The sequence below is a fragment of the Grammomys surdaster genome, unplaced genomic scaffold (assembly GCF_004785775.1).
Source record: "Grammomys surdaster isolate TR1022 unplaced genomic scaffold, NIH_TR_1.0 348, whole genome shotgun sequence".
Taxonomy (NCBI): Eukaryota; Metazoa; Chordata; class Mammalia; order Rodentia; family Muridae; genus Grammomys; species Grammomys surdaster.
The window spans coordinates 629,705-646,964 of NW_021604767.1; the positions used below are offsets into that span (position 1 = coordinate 629,705).

Genomic DNA, 17,260 nt, shown 5'->3' on the forward strand with positions numbered 1-17,260 from the left:
GAGAGAGAGAGAGAGAGAGAGAGAGAGAGAGAGAGAGAGAGAGAGAGGGCACGCATTGGTTTAATGTCATTTTGATAGAACAAAACCACAAACCTTTACTCTGAGGGTTGAAAGCATGCTGGGAGTTTGGTCTTTTGCCTGTTGTCTCTATTGAATTTCTTCACTCTGAACCCACCGGTCACTTGTGTGAGAACTCACATAAGGATTCTGTGTTGTCATAAGTCCACGATGTCCCTATGAGTCAATCTAAAACTGTCTAGAAAATAAAATTTTAAAAAGGAGTTTACTCTAATAAGATGAGTCTACTGAGTAGCTATGTTCACATCAGTGTGACTGACTTGAGATGCTGAGGTCATCTGTGCAGTGACGCCCATTAGTATGGAGCACATACATCTCTGAACACAGGTCCGGGTTCTCTGGATTGGACTTGCTTCCACTGCTGTGGGTGAGGTGGAGCTCCACTATCCTTCCGTGTTTTGTTTTGTTCTTGCTTTGCTTTGCTTTGTTTTTCAGTTCTGCCATCATTAAGCCATCACTGGGTCTTTGCTTAGAATCAGGCTTTGGTTTGTCATTTCACACCTGTCACCTGAGCAGAAACGCTGCGACCAACCATACACTTGCGAATTTGAGCATGCTGCCAACCCTGGAGTGTAGCTGTCATACCAAAGTGAAAACTCAGTTTTGTAGGTCCCTTAGCCTCCTGCAAACATCAACGCTAGTAAGAAAAGTAGGCCTGTACTACATGGAGAAGTGTGGCCAAGTGGAGATTGGTCCTGGGTCTAAGTTTCTAGGCTGCCATCAAAGGCCCACCAGGGTCTCTCTGATCCTGATGCTTCTTTTGGGAAGAAAGAACTTGCCAGTGGTCAGCGGCTGCTGACTTTGGGGCTTGCATGACTATTTTCTTCTTGAAGTCTCAGAAGATCTGCACAGTATTGAGCCCACCAACAATCCATTATGGAGGGTAGAGGGACTCAGAAGGCTGTACCCCAACTGAAGATTTGGAAACAGTCAACGGTTACCAGTGGAGGGAGAGACGTTTCCCTCAATGATGTAGCCACTTCTAAATCATCTGCATTGATGTGAGTAGCCCTAGTTAACTTTTCTAGCTTGGGACAAAGGGTCTGGGGTAGGAGGAGGGACTGGTTGGGAAGATAGAGGGGATTAGCAGGAGGGGGAGGGGAAAAGAGAGGGTGATGAGGTGAATGTAATCAAAATACATTATATACATGTTCCACGGTGTCATAATGAAACCCATCATTTTGTATAATTAACATATACTTTCAAAAAGGTTTAAAAAAAACCCCACATACACACAAAAGTGTGAGCTCTGAAACCAGACTGCTTAAGTTGAATCATCCATTCATTTTTTTTGTTTTAAACAGGCAATGTATTATTGAGCTTGTGTTTCCTCCTCTAGGAGAGAACTTGATGTCTGATCACTAGAAGTGCAGGCAGCTGGCAGCTCCGGCTGTTCACACACTCCAGGTCTGACTCAGCCACAGAGAGCCACTTCATCTGCAAGGATCCCCGTGCAGCCGTGTCCTGTGCCAGTCCAGCTTTTAAAGGGACTCCGCTGAACATTGTATGTTCAGCACTTCTTGCCCCATTGACTGAGGTTCTATCATGTCTGTACCACAGCTTGGGCTTTTTCCTATGCCCAGTCTTGCTTTTGACATTTCCATTCGTAGGTGATCCCTAGCAAGCAGCTGGCATTTTAGACTCTATTAGCACAGTCTTCATTCCCAACTATATTGCAACACATTGCTTTGGGGCATTTGGCCAATTTAACTAGAGTGTGTGTGTGTGTGTGTGTGTGTGTGTGTGTGTGTGTGAATTCCCTAATCTGTAGTGAGAATGTTAATAATCTATTTTGCTTTTATATATACATCTTTCATTGCAAGATGTTTCTCTATTTCATATCCTACTAATAAATAGACATGGAAGGCCTCTGACAGAAGACTTCCATAGGCCCATCATACAGGAAAGAATAATAAGAACACTTGTCTGTCTCGATCATTTTTAAGTTTGAAAATACATTTTATCACTATTATATTACTTTATTAAATACTAGTTAATATAACTCCATTTTTTAAAAAATAATGAAGCAAAAGATAAAATTTCTCTTTGACTCTAGAAATTGTGTCTTTGAAGGACTCTCTTTCCGATAACTCCACTTGGTGGTAGGTGCTGAGTTTGTGTGTCATGAGTCTCTTGTTAAAGGACCTCATATATTCCTTCTAACCTGGCTTTCAGCTTCTGGACACGAGTCTCTTCATAATTGTGCACAGGATCTGGTTTTGAGCACATATGGAGTGTCGTCAGGAGGTGGTAGCACAGTATCATGATACCATCCAACATGAGAGCAAGCCCTACTTTGGGTTTATAGTCATCAGGAAGGGAAGCATCCATGTTCTTGTGACAAGCAAATGTCAATCTGCCATTTGGATGGAAAGAATGTTACAAGACAGCTCTGCTGGTCATTACACATTTGGCTGTTGCTACTGCCATGATGGCTCAAGATTCTTAGCTGGAGGATGTGGGGGGAGCTTACCTTGAGACATAACTGGCTGTGACAAAGGATGGATTTTCCCACCCATCTCCGGCTGAAACAAGAATGGGTTCGGTGGGGCTTTCCCTTCAAATAGAAGAGCTGAATATTAAAATTTGGGCTTTGATCAGAAAACCTTGTCTTGACTTCATGCTTCTCTCCCCTCTCCATCTCCCCTTTTCATTTCCCATCTCCCTTTCAGGTGAACCCAGTTTGTCCGTGGCCTCAGGTGGCTACACAACAGGACCAAGAGACCATGCACTGAATTCCCCGAAATCATGAAAAAACAAATGCTTCCTTTTTTAAGTTGTTTATCTCAGGAGTTGTCACAGTGATGAAAAGCTTGACTAACACACCCTACTTGTATCTCAGGATTAACTCTAAGAGAAAAATGTTCCCCTTAGAGGTTGCAGAAGGTTGGTAGTCCTGGAAACGTAAAGTCTGAATTCACTTGACCCATGCAGGACAAAGAGCCTTAGTATATAACTTGACTTAAGGGTGGCTTAGACTATGTATCCAGTTGTTGGTCTGAAATAAACACACGTCCTCTGAGACTGGTGAGATGGACCCAGTGGTAAAGGAGGCCACTTTCTCATATGCCTGGCAACCTGAGTTGGATTTTGGGAACTCCCATTAAGGTGGAAGGTAAGAACCAACTGGACAATATTGTCTACTGATCTCTATACACACACCACACCATGAGAATACAACCCCCACGTGTGTGTGTGTGTGTGTATGTGTGTATGTCTGTGTATGTGTGTGTGTATTCATTTTTTTCTCTCTGGATCACAAAGAGTTAAGTTAAGGAGTAAAGAGACAGAGTAATTAAGTTACTTTTCTTAATTCCTTTTTCTTAGTCAGGAGTCAGTTGCCAGAAGCCATCGGCTTTTGCCCCCCAAAACAGAAAGAGAGAGTTAAAAAGTCATCAGTCTTTGGCCTTTCTCCAACTGGATGCTGTGTCCCACTTCAGTACCCTAATGTTGGGGTGGGACCCCAGCAATAAATTAAAAAAAAAGAAAGAAAGAAAGATACACACACACACACACACACAAACACACAAACAAACACATTCTCTGAAAATGTTAAATGTCAAGCCAGACTGACCTTTGAACTAACTATTCTGGTAACGGACATGTGCAACCTAATTTCAGAAACGTGAAACTGTGCAGGAGCTCTGCACAGAGGGAGAGTGGTGTTGATCACTCTTATCATCACTTCGATCAAAACCTTGACAGAAACAATTAAAAGGTGGAGGGTGGGGTCATTTACTATGGCTCATGGTTTGAAGGGATTTAGTCCATCATGCTGGGAGGTCATTGCTTGCCCACATCTGAATAGACCAGAAAGCAGAAAGGGTCCCTGTCCAGAAGCAGGCCAGGCTGTTGCCCACCTGTCAATGACCCACTTCCTCCAGCAAGGTTTTGCCTCTCAAAGGCTTGAAACCTACACACCACACACACATACACACACACACACACACACACACACACACACACACACACACACACAGAAGCACCACCAGTGGTAATCATATTAGACTTACAGGAGACATTTTACATTCAGGCCATAACAGTAAGATTCATCATATGTAGAACTATGAAAATTCAGTAACTAATGCAGACTTCTTAGGACAGAGCCTAGAATGTAAGCCATTATCGTTGTTGTTATTTTTTTCCTCTGTTTAACTCACCTTCTCTTAAACAGTCAGTATTCCCTTCATTCTTATCTGCCTGGGGAAACAGGAAAGTATTTTGCTGAGCTTAGCAACAATTGCTAATTCTATGAGCATTACTACGACCACATCAGTCACAATTATAAGCACACATCCTCTCTTAACAGGATTTTCTACCTATAAAGCAAAGAATTGGACGGGATTTAAATAAAAACTTATGGAAAAATATCAATAGAAGAGTCCCTAAGGTCAAATATTTATGGCCCGTAAATTCCCTCACATGTCTGTTCTGTTCCCACATGGCACATTGTCTTAGACCTCCTAAACTCTTTCATATGCCTACAACTCTAAAGCTTTACAATAAACTAAGAAACAGAAGAATTCCTTCTCAAGTCCTGTCCATTACAACAGTCATTCTTGTCTCCTGAGAAGAGTTAAGTTTTAAGGGAATACATGGGTTTATCTCTTGGTGAGGTCAAAGCCAACAAACATAACCAGAAGATAACAGAGCAAGAAAAGCTTCCTGGAATGTTCTGAAAGCAGGGCCCTCTCTGAACAAAGGAATCACGGGATTTTATCCAAGGAGCCTATGTACACTCTATAGGAGAGCACTCTGGGGACTGGTACATTCCCATGCATGCTGTTTAAGATGTACATTGATGAACACGCTTAGTTTAAGGTCAAAGTTTAATAAGTCCCTGGGCTGGCTTAGCTCAAGGCCCTGGAGCAGTGTTGGCAAAAATGCTTGTGTACGGGTGAGAAGGGCAACCAAACACATTCTAAATAGCCAGATGTATGCTTGACATTTTAAGTCATACTGAAAGGCAAGTGTATTTAGGGATGGTTCTGTTGTGGTCTTGACTCTCTGAGTTGGAATCCACTGACTTTTTAAATAAAGGGCATTGACTAGGTTGAGCCATTTGTCTCCCTGTGCTTGAAAAACAAATTAACCCATTATCGAATTTCCCCTCTGGAACAGCTGAATTGTGTTTTCAGTAGCTGGGCCATGAGTTACGGTGATTCAGAACACTTTAAGAGGTTGTCTAACATACAGAGCATGAGTGAGTAACAGACAGAGAATGTGACAGATTTCCCTCTGTCACTGTTAATGAAGGTTGAGTCTGTTTGGCTAGGGCAATCATTTTTATGGCAGTGTCCCATCTGAGGGGAAAACGTAGAATTTAATAGTCCCTGTCAGGTGAATGGTGGACACCCTTCAGTGCTGGTATGAAGAACAGAGTTCGCAAAGTATAAAACCCAGATTAATTTTCAACATAGTGACTTTAGGCTCCTTTGGCAAATGGAAAGAGTTTGGCAGAACTAGAGATTAGCCTTAGCACTAGCTTAGAAGTTCTCTGTTGCCCCAGATCTATTTTTAGCCATTCTATCTGTAGCTCTGAGCCCTAGCTGGTGCACCAAAGGGTAAAAATGAGGTGAAGCCAGGGATATCTCTACTCCCTCCAGATACACCAGGTTTCTGACACTAGTGGTGGCAGCCCAGGCCTCTCCAGATTCTGCTGGCTGCAGTCTGCACAGGAAGACTTTCTGCTATGGTTGTGGAGAGCATTGGTTTTCCCCTGGTTACTACATTTTATCTGTGTACATTTACTAGACTTTCATTAAAGTCTCGCCTACACACACTAACAGTGAATGAGATTTTTTTTTTAATGTTGAAAGGGTGAGTAACTAGCTTAATGAATAGTAACTTACCGATGCCAATTTCCTGTTTTGATTTTGTATAGTTACATAAGATGCCAATCTGGTACAGACCAAGTTCCAGGTCAAGAAAATGTTCAGTCCAGGCATGGTGGTACAGGCCTCTAAATCTAAAACTCAGGAGACAGAGGCAGGTTTATCTCTGAGTTCAAGGTCAGCCTGGTCTACAGAACAAATTCTAGAACAGCCAAGTGTACTTAAACCACCATTCTATATCTGCTTCATTTATTAAAATTATGTCAATGGCATGAACAAATGAAGAATAGACAAATAGTTGTAGGGAAACAAAGTCTATGAGAGAATGTTGACAATTTCAGGAAATCAGTCATTTCAAGCAGAAGTGGGGAGGGATGAAGGGAGAGAAGAGAGAAGAGAAGAAAGGAGGAGGGAGAGAGAGAGGGAGGGAGGGAAGGAAGGAGGGAGGGAGGAGGGAGAGAGGGAAGGAGGGAGGGATCGAGAGGGCAGAGGGAAAGGGAGAGAGAGAGAAAATGGAGTCTTGCAAGGGCTCTGGGCATCTCTGAGGAAGGGTATCATATTTATTTAACCTATCTCACAGCCTTGTTCCATTCCTGGTTCCCACCTGTGCTGGTTCGCTTTTTTGGTCAACTTGACATAAGTCAGGGTCATCTGGGAAAAAGAAACTTCAACTGGGAAAAAGCTTCCGTTGGTTTGGCTTGAAGGCGGGTCTGTGGGGGCGTCTTCCTGACTAATGTTTGACGTAGGCGTGTTCAGCCCACTGTACACAGCGCCGCTCCTGGGCAAGCAGTCCTTTTGACTTACATAAAAAAGTATGTTGAGCTTCCGCCAGAAGAATAAGCCAGTAAGTAGTGTTCTTCCATGGCTCCTATTTCAGTTCCTGGAAACAGGTTCCTGCCCTGACTTCCCTTCATGATGGGCTGTAAACTGTAAGATAAGATAAATCTTTTTGTACATGAGTTGATTGTGGTTATGGTGTTTATCACCACAATAGAAAGCAAACTAGGACACCTCTCAAACCAAATTGCTACATGGCCTAAAACCTGCACCTTGCTGGTCCTTTTCATGGAATGGTGAGCAGAGGCTCTCCTTGTTTCCCTAAACACCTTTCCTTGCTCTGCCTCCAACGGCAGGAGATGCAAGTCCACATTCATAGCTGCACTGATGGCTTCTCAGAGATTGGCACTGATCTTGACTTATATCACAGGGAATAACTTCAGCACCAGTCAGTGTAAAGCAAAGTTGGAGTTTATTAAGGAAAGGAGAGTGGGGTTCGAAGAGTTAGCTTAGCAGATACGTGAGTACACAACGTTCATGCAGGTAAAGCTTCGATACACATAAATTAACAACAACAACAACAACAACAATAAATAACGTAACAGTGAAGAGGACAGTAGGCCTGTGAGATGCTTGAGCATGTCAGGCCCTTGCCCTGTGAGCCTGATGATCTAAGTTTTAACTCCAGCATCCCTGTAACAAACTGGATATGGTAGCACATGTCAAAACCACAGCATTTCTGGGCTAGACGGGGGTCGGGGGTAGGGAGTAGAAGCAAAAGAATTGTTCAGAAGCTTAGGAGCCCTAGTCTGCATACAGAGCACAGGACAAGGAAGAGATACATTGCCTCCTACCAGTTATTCTCTAACCTGCATCCACACTCAAGCTGTGGCATGCTCAGCCCATGTTCACACACGCACACACACACACACACACACACACACACACACACACACACAGAGAGAGAGAGAGACAGAGACAGAGACAGAGACAGAGAGAGACAGAGAGAGACAGAGAGAGAGACAAAGAGAGACAAGGACAAAGAAAGGGCAAGAGAAAGACAGATCTTCATACCACAAGAATAACAGTTAATTAAGTTATGGAAGGAGAGATGGCTCAGTGGTTAAGAGTACTTGGAGTTCTTGCAGAGAATCTGGGTTTGGTTGTCAGCGCAGGCATCAGGTGACTGACAACTCTAACACCAGTCCCGGGGGATCTGCTGTCCTCTTCAGGCCTTCATGGGCACCTGCATGGCACATATGAGCACATGTGGAGCTTGCATGTAGACTAGGCTGGCCTGTAACTCAGAGATCCTCCTATCTTTGCCTCCTGGGTATATAAGGTACACATACATATACAATAAAAATATTTTTAATTTAATTTAATTTTAAAAAAGAGAAGGAGCTGAGTGGTGCTGGTACATGGCTTTAATCCCATCAATCAAGAGGAAGGGGCAGGTAGATCTTTGAGTTTGAGGCCAGGCTAGTCTACAGAGAGAGTTTCAGGATAGCCAGGGCTTCACAAAGAAACCCTATCCTGAAACAAGGAAGGAAGGAAGGAAGGAAGGAAGGAAGGAAGGAAGGAAGGAAGGGAGGAAGGAAGGGAGGGAGGGAGGGAGGGAGGAAGGAAGGGAAGGAGGGAAGGAGGGAGGGAGGGAAAGAGGGAGAGAGGAAGGGAGGAAGGGAAGAAGGGAGGAAGAGAAGGAGGGAGAGAGGGAGGGAGGGAGGGAGGAAGGGAGGGAAGGAGGGAGGAAGGACAAAAAAAAGAAAAGGAATTGGGTGTGGTGGCACATGCCTTTAATCCCCACACTTAGGAGGTAAAGGCAGGGGAATCTCCCTTAGAGACCAGTCTGGTCTACATACAAGTTCCAGGACAGCAGGGATACACAGGAAAACCCTGTCTCATAACAAAACAATAAACACACAAACAAAAAACCCATAATATAACATAACAAAAAATGAAGAAAAAAAAGCCCAAATTGAAAATAAATAGACGAAAAGAAAGTGCACACTCAAAAAGGTATTAGGGATACATGCTGAAGTGTCTTCATGATGTTGTATATGTGGTTTTGTGGCTTTCGAAGCTATCTTTAAAAAATATCACTTATTATTTTTTGGTATGTGATGTATGCATGTGTGCGTGTTCCTGTGTGTGCTTCTGTGTGGATACACTATACCACACACACACACACACACACACACACACACACACACACAGACACACACACACACACACGTTCATGTAGAAGGCAGAAATTAACCTCAGGGGTTTTCCTCAGTTGCTTTTTCCCTTACTTTTTTGGGACAGGGTCTCTCACTGAACCTGGAACTCATTGACCAGACTAGGCAAGCTCCTGCCTCCACCTCTGTTGGCCTGCTTGCTGTGGTTTGGTGAGTTGCACTGGACTCAGTTGAGAGACAAAAACCAAACACTAAGCCATGAGGGGCTCTCTCACACATCTCTATCCCCTTTGGTTTTCATCCTTTTATCGTACCTAAGTTCATCCCAGCTGCTGGATGGGGGGCATGAAGACAGACAGACATTCTAGTGATGGTAGGCTAAGCAGCACAGACATTCATGTCCCTCTGAAGCCATTTCTGAGGGAAGCAGCTCGGGTTTGGTTCAAGGAGCCAGATGACAGAGAGTCAGAATCCTGCTACCTGGCGGTCTTTCCATGTTGGCTTCCATACCCGAGTCTTGTGATCATGGTCACATTCCAACCATCAGAAGAAGAAACCTAAAGAATGGCAAATTTCTCCCTTGAATGTCAGTGAATAGCATTCCAGTTTTATTTGCTGACCCAAATGTAAACACACAGAACCATTTAATTGGGAAGTGGACAGGGGTTTATCTTCAGGTTCAAGTAGAACGGTGCTAACGGAAGTTGACGTTGTCGGGTGGGTAATATCAACCATGAACACAAGAGAAAGAGGGACACTGGGACGCATAGAGCGGTCATGTCTACACTGCCCAGTTATTCAGAGCCCTTTGAAATGTAGTTTCTCTTCCCACTGAAACTATTTCCATGGCCATCTGACACTGCTTCTGTTGCTTTGTTTTTGTTCTGTAGTCCAGCCTGGCTTTAAACTTATTAAAAAATCCTCCTGCCTCAGCCTCCTGATGTGAGCCACCTCTCCTAACCCTATATTAGGCCATTCCATAAACAACTTTCCTTTTAATCAAATATATTAAAATTAATCTACCTCTGCTCTGATCACAGCGCACACAGGAGCATCTTATTCAGAGCCACAATCACATTATAGTCTGCACAGTGCTTAACACATCTGCCTTCACCAGTCTAGTCTGGGGACTGTCTGGTCCTTGAATTTTTAGCTAAAAGTTGCATCATACATATTTATTAACTGGAATTGGTATGAGAGTCTTGAATTTACAGAAGGCAAGAGAGAAGCAAGTCAGGTCTCTGTGGAGACCGCATTCATTTAAAATAGATTAAATGCAGCCCCAACAATCAGCAGTGCTAAGGCTATAGGCATTTACGTGGGATGCTTGCATGTTGGTGTGAGCAACACAAAGGGTGATGAGCACTCACATAACAAAGAACAACTTGTAAGCAATGACTATTTTCAGCTCTAACACGGAAGTGACAGCTTTTCAATTTTTAGCAGAAGTGTTAAAACTTATCTCTGTCAAACACTTGCTGGGACGTATACTGTGTCGCTTAACGCTATTTAACATTCTAGTTTTAACTCACAGCTCTGCATGAGAATCAGAAGGGAAAAAAAGAATAGTTTTAATTGCTGTTAATTTTCTTGTAGTAGCAGGGAGAAATGGAAATAGCTTGGGCATGGAACTTCTTGTGTGCTGAAACACGACCATAGCTTTTCTATATTCATCTTTCATCTATATTGGCCAGTTTTATGGGTTCATCATTAAGTTCCGACAGGAAAACTTAATTACAGTGTCTGAAATAAATAATAAACTCCCAACTAAGAAGCTACTGGCAGTTGGGACTGGAGAGATGGGTTAGTGGTCAGCATCACTGGCTGCTCTTCTGAAGAACCCAGGTTCAATTCCCAGTACCCAAATAGTATTTCTAACTCTAGTTTCAGGGAATCCAGTACCCTCTTCTGGTCTCCATCAGAATCAGTACAAAGAGGTCCAAGTGGTACCCAGACACACATGCAGGCAAAACACCCATACACGTAAAATTAAAAATAATGTTAAGAGAGAAATTATAGGCCTTGTAAAGACACTGCCTCCTGAAAAATAGGGCTACTTGTGAATCCCCTTGTGAATTTATGTCCTTAGACAATCCTTCTGGCCTGTCCTCTCTGACTTCTCCGTCACAGTTCTTCTCAGCTGATCTCACCATAATCTTCTCCACTTGGTGTTTGTTGCATGATAAGAATTGGAACACGGGGCTGGGTGGTGGTGGTGCACGCCTTTAATCTCAGCACTTGGGAGGCAGAGGCAGGCGAATTTCTGAGTTAGAGGGCAGCCTGGTCTATAGAGTGAGTTCCAGGACAGCCAGGGTTACAGAGAAACCCTGTCTCGAAAAACAAAAAAAAAAAAAAAAAAAGAAGAAGAAGTGGAACATGGATCACATCAGGAGCACATCACTCCAGCTGAATCTTAAAATAGAAAAGGGGGTTGTGAGCCAGGTGTGGGGAGGCACAGCAGCAATGCCAGCTACTTAGACACCCGAGTCAGGAAGAGAATGCGCTGCAGGTTGGTGTGGGCACCTTGATGAAGTTGTATCAAAAAAGGAAGAGGAGGAGGAGGAGGAGGAGGAGGAGGAGGAGGAGGGGGAGGAGGGGAGGTGGCGGCAGCAGCAACAGCAATAACAACATCTGGGTGAAAAGGTTCAGTGAATAAAGATGGCTTCTGCTAAGTGTGACGAACCAAATTCAAATCACCAGAACCCATGTAAAAGGTGTGATAGTGTCTTCCAGTTTCTACAGGGAGGCGAGAGTAGAGATGGTTGAATCTGTGAACACTTGTGAGCCAGCAGGTTTGCTGTACACCGCAGAAAAAATGACAAAGAGAGCCTGTCTCAAACAAGGTGCAAGTTGAGGACCCACACCAGAGGTTGTCATCTGACCTTCAAATGTGCCCTGTGGCACACCCTCTTGTATTTGCACACATGAATGGGAATGAACACTGTTTGCACACTTGTATATACCCATGCACGTGCAAATTGAAAAGCCCGGAGAGGTAGTTTGGTGCAAAGTGTTATCCAATATGAGGAAGGCCCCAGTTCGGATCCCAAGAACAGAAACTAATAAGAGCAGATAATCTGTTCTTTAGGCCAGGCCTGGTGTTGCACCTCCTGCGGTTCTAGCACTCAGGAGGCTGAGGCAGGAAGTGGGACCTGAACTTTTTTTTTTTTTTAAATGGAAGTCTTTTTTTTTAAGATTTATTTATTTATTATATGAAGCTGTCTTCAGACACACCAGAAGAGGGCATCAGATCTCATTACAGATGGTTGTGAGCCACCATGTGGTTGCTGGGATTTGAACTCAGGACCTCTGGAAGTGCAGTCAGTGCTCTTAACCACTGAGCCATCTCTCCAGCCCGGACCTGAACTTTTGACAGCTCTACTCTCATGGTCCGATCACGTCCCTGAGAGCCACTTCTGAGGAGGATCATTTTGGGGATTAGCATTCCACTAAGGCATCTGGGAGGGGTGCAAACAGTCAGACCATAGTGAGCACTGTGGTATTTGCAGAGATACTTGTACAAACGAGTGACTGAGTCAAAAAGGAGATCTTGATGATCGAATGTTATTTCCTAGAAGCTCCGTGACCTCCCATCAGACTTGAGACAGCTCCGCCGCTGTCATTCCCTAACAGCCTGGGATAGCTGGATTCGTTCATATTCAAGCTGTCAGTCATCCAGCCTCATTTGCCTTTCAGATGAATCTGTGAGCTAGGCATTGCTGTCGACAGTGCAGAGGGAGGGACAGTAATGCTCAGAGAGTCTCAGGATGGCTCCTTCCCACTTCACAGCCCAGTGTCTCATTACCCTCATATCGCTTTTAAAAATCCTGGTGGCAAATCAATCTCTGCTCTTTAGCCTAGGGGTGGCCCCCTACTGAAGAGGTGCCACTTTGCCCCAAATTCAAATCCCACAGAAGTCACCAGGTGGTGACTAAATGCTAGGACTTCACTTCCATAAGTTAAAGGCAATCTCCTGCTGAGCCCACTTTCTTGATAACTTTGCCTAAGCCAGAGGTTCTCAGTCTGTGGGTGTAGACCCCTTTCCAAATCTCTATTTCCCCCCAAATATTTACATTATGATTCATAATGGTAGAAAAATTGCAGTTGTGAAATAGCAACAAAAATAATTTTATGACTGAGGGTCACCCAGAACATGAGGAACTGTATCAAATGGTGGCAGCATTGGGCAAGTTGAGAACCACCAGCCTAGGCCCTTGCTTCCTCTGTCCTTAGCTTTCCACAAGGCCTTTGTTATGAGAGCTCAGGGCTTTATATAATAGTCAGTCCTTGTCTCAAGCTTTGCTGCTGGAAGGCTCAGCCTAAGACAATAGGGCCATGAAGTAATTCTAAACAGATGTGTCTAGAATGAGGGTCTTGAAGTCTCCTCACTCACAGGTCACTGCAGTGGGTACCTCATCTCTAGTGGTAAGGGGCTGCTGGGGTTGTAGGGCTGGGGCTGCTGATGTCTGTGGTAAATTTGGTGGCATAATGACAGAGAAACACAAGCCAGTGCAAAGCCTCACAGTCTGACAATTATGGGGGACAGCAACCATGGACTGCAGATTGGAAGGCTATTGCTTAATGCCACCAATGCACTGAGAGAAAAATCTGAGATTGGAATACACTAATCTGAAAATTAAAGCCAGGAGTGAGAGTCAGGGGACCTCCACTCTGTCTAGAAAAACCTAAGAGTGAGAATGTGTGTGTGCGTGTGTGTGTGTGTGTGTGTGTGTGTGTGTGAGAGAGAGACAGAGAGAGAGAGAGAGAGAGAGAGAGAGAGAGGAGGAGGAAGATGAAGGGGAAGGAGAAGGGGAAGAAAGAAAGGTTCTGTATATCACTGTTACTATAGAACGGTGCTAATGTTCTATAATAATTTTGGTCATGTTTGAGTAAGAAATGTCCGGCAGAGATATATTTCAAGTGATTAGCCCCACCTACTATTGCTATTTTGGGAGGTTCTGAACATTTAGGAGGTAGCACCTGGCTGGAGGGAGGTCACTGTGTGTGGGGGGAATTCTTCAAGTTATCCTTTCCCTCTCTGATTCCTTTCGTTGTTTGTTTTTTTATGTTATGTGTAAGGATGTGCTACTTGCATGTTTGTCTGCACACTACCTGTGCACAGTGCCTGTAGAGGCCAGAAGAGGTGTCTGATCCCCTGGATCAGATGGGTGAGGGCCACTGAGTAGTTTCTGAGAATCAAATCCCAACCGTCCAGAAGAGCAGCCAGTGTTCCTAACTGTGGAGCCATCCTGCCAGTATCTCCTCTTTGTTTTCTATAGACCATAATGTGAGCTGCTTTGACACATTCCATGACAGTAAAGCTCTCTAAAACCATGTACAAGTCTCTTTTATTTTCCATTAGGTAATTGTCATCTCCAAGACTTACTGCCTCCATACAATCTAATCTAGGCCTGCAATGTTTTCAGCCTCTGAGACTTACTTCTGGATAAACTCATCCTTTCTAGTTCTTTCTGATCTCTGGCTGGCTGATTCAGCTCAGCTGTTCTGACTCAAACTCCTCTCCAAACTGACTGACTCAGTCTGGCTTCTCTCTCTGGGCCTCTCCCGAACTGCTCTGCTTGGCCTCGTACTAACGTACTAATATATCGTAAGGTGATATATTCTAATCTCCTGGCTCCTCATTCTCTAGCTTGTTCTGTCTTTACCTGTGTCTAGCTTATTCACTCTAAGCAACCCGTCTCTGTACAACTGTCTCAATAAAACTGCCTCATCTTCTTCCTTTCTCTTCCTTTGCATTGCTCCCTTAAGTGGCTTCCCTTTCCTGTCTCTTCACATGAGAATTGGGCGTATCCTATCCTGCCAAAACTTCCTCTGATTCGTCACTTTGTCTGCCACTCAATTAGACATCAATTTCAAACATCCGTTTACAAACTCACTTTATCTTCACTGGGATTAAAGGTGTGTGCTAAGGGCTGAGCCACGCCACATGTAGAAAAGGCCCCCCCCCCCAGTAAATAGCATAATCTCAGGGTTTGCAGTGTGATTAAACATCCTGCAACAAACTGTGAGCTAAATAAATGAAACTCGTCTTAAATTGTTTCTATCACATATTTGGTGAGACCAATAATGAAAATAATTGCCCAGTGTGGTGGTACATGCCCTTAAGCCCAGCCCTTTGGAGGAAGAAGCAGATCTTTATGACCTCAAGGGCAGCCTGGTCTACATAATGAGTTACAGGATACCCAGGGCAACACAGAAAGATTATCTCAAAAAGAAATAATTCCCACTGGGATGGGCAAAGAGATACCTCTTTGGTGGTGGTGTTCTTACATCAGCCAGGACAGAGCAGATGGCAGTCCTTTGTTCGTCCTAGCTTGATGCCTGGCTTGGTGACCAAAACTGTTGCCTGGGACTCATAAAAATCAAATCAAATCAAATCCAAGTAGCACAGTGCGGGAAAACGGACCTAGGTTCTGCCATGCCACACAATGCCACACAGTGCAGGCAGGGAAAGACACCCAGAGACCTGCCCCATGTCACAGGCAGGCCAGACACACAGAGCCCTGCCCACCACCACACAATGGTGGGAAGAGGAAGACAGACCTATTGACCCTGATGCCACACATAGACCTGCCCTCCAGCACACAGCACAGGCAGGCCATAGACATCCTCTCCAAGCCGGGCGGTGGTGGCACACACCTTTAATCCCAGCACTTGGGAGGCAGAGGGAGGCAGATTTCTGAGTTCGAGAGTTCAAGGCTAGCCTGGTCTACAGAGTGAGTTACAGAACAGCCAGGCAGGGCTACACAGAGAAACCCTGTCTCAAAAAACCAAACCAAACCAAACAAACAAACAAAAAAAGACATCCTCTCCAAAGGACATTACCCAGGAGCCCACCAGCTGTGTGGCCAGCCTGCAGAAGGAGCCACCACAGTAAATATGTGGTGGGAAGATGGGAGAGAAGAGAAGTGGAGCAGCTGGAGCGCTATGAAGTTGGTACTGGATATTCGAGGATAGAGAGGATTAGCCTGTGGTGAGTGACGAGCCCACCATATGGGGCCATAGTGAGGACCTAGGCTGAGCTGCTGCTGAGGGTCATGAATTGGCCCTTAGCTATGCGGTGTTGATGTCCATAACTCATATACATTATGGCTCGTAGTATTGTTGTTTTTCCAGTTTAAACATATCCCCATCTAGTGTACAAATGAATGAGATTCAGACTCTGGTTATTTTACTTGACTTTGACAATTACTGGGGGGCAACCCCTAATCGACTTTCCTAACTGCTAGACGGTTTACTTTCCCAGCGGTGTACCCCAAATGCTTGCTATTTCTCCTGGCCATGTGCTCATGAGCCATCTTCTCTCATGATAGCCTCCTGTCTCCTCTCTACCTGTGACCCCCAACCAGGTAACTGAAAATCTACCTACTTCTATTCCCTCCAGGAATTGACCATAACCATTTTTATTCAACCAATAATTTTAAGTTATGGAGCAAGGTTTGGAACTAGATCTTGCAACTGGGACAGGGAATTTAGCATTATAATACACAGCAACAGAACAGAACTCAACATAGTATGGTCAGGGTAGCTGCTGGAGATCACACGGATGTCCAGGGGCTGTGCAGACTGTAACTGCTCTTCACTAGACTGCAGCACTCAGGAGAATGGGCCCCGCACTTTGCCTGGGCATAATAGTGTAGCTGGTCCTGATGGTGAAGGCATCAGTGAGCCAGCCCCTCACAGGCTGCAGCACTTGGGAGAGCGAGCCCTGTGTCTTGATTGGGCTATACACAGTGGAGCTGGCTCTGGATGCATGGGTCCTTGAACTGGCCCTGAGGGCACAAGAGCTGACCCTGCCTCCTGCCTTCAGTGATGGCCTAGCCAGAGCAGTGCTGGAAAGCTCACCCTGGTGGTACATGCAGGCTGGCCAACTCAGCTAACATCCAGGCCCAGATCCATGACTCTGAGTTGGCCCACCCCCAAAATCTATATCATCTGTGAATGGTTAGGATGCCTGAAAGGGCCAGAGCTGCTGATCCAAAGCTGCAGGATCTCCATGACACAGGCAACAAAGGATAACTGGGAGGAGTTCTGATGAGGATCCAATTCTGATGGTGTTCCTGAAGTCAGAGGCCTTGGACCAGACCAATGACTCATTGCAATGAACATTTGCAAGTGAAGGTGTGTGGACAGAGGGTGTCTTAGTTAGAGTTTTACTGCTGTGAATGGACAACATTTAATTGGGACTGGCTTACAGATTCACAGGTTTCGTCCATTATCATCAAGGTGGGAACATGGCAGCCTCGAGGCAGGCATGGTGCAAGAGGAGCTTCGAGTTCTACACCTTCATCTGAAGGCTGCTAGTGGAAGATTGACTTCTAGATAGCTAGGGTGAGAGTCTTATAATTCACACCCACAGAGACACACCTA

General features: G+C 44.7%; 1 non-coding gene across 1 annotated transcript; it reads left to right on the plus strand.

The window, feature by feature from the left end:
* The first annotated feature begins 15,111 nt into the window (after positions 1–15,111).
* On the plus strand, positions 15,112–15,249 carry LOC114630943. The gene has a single exon (XR_003712882.1). It is a non-coding gene; the product is annotated as a small nucleolar RNA SNORA48 (small nucleolar RNA).
* Positions 15,250–17,260: the final 2,011 nt, after the last annotated feature.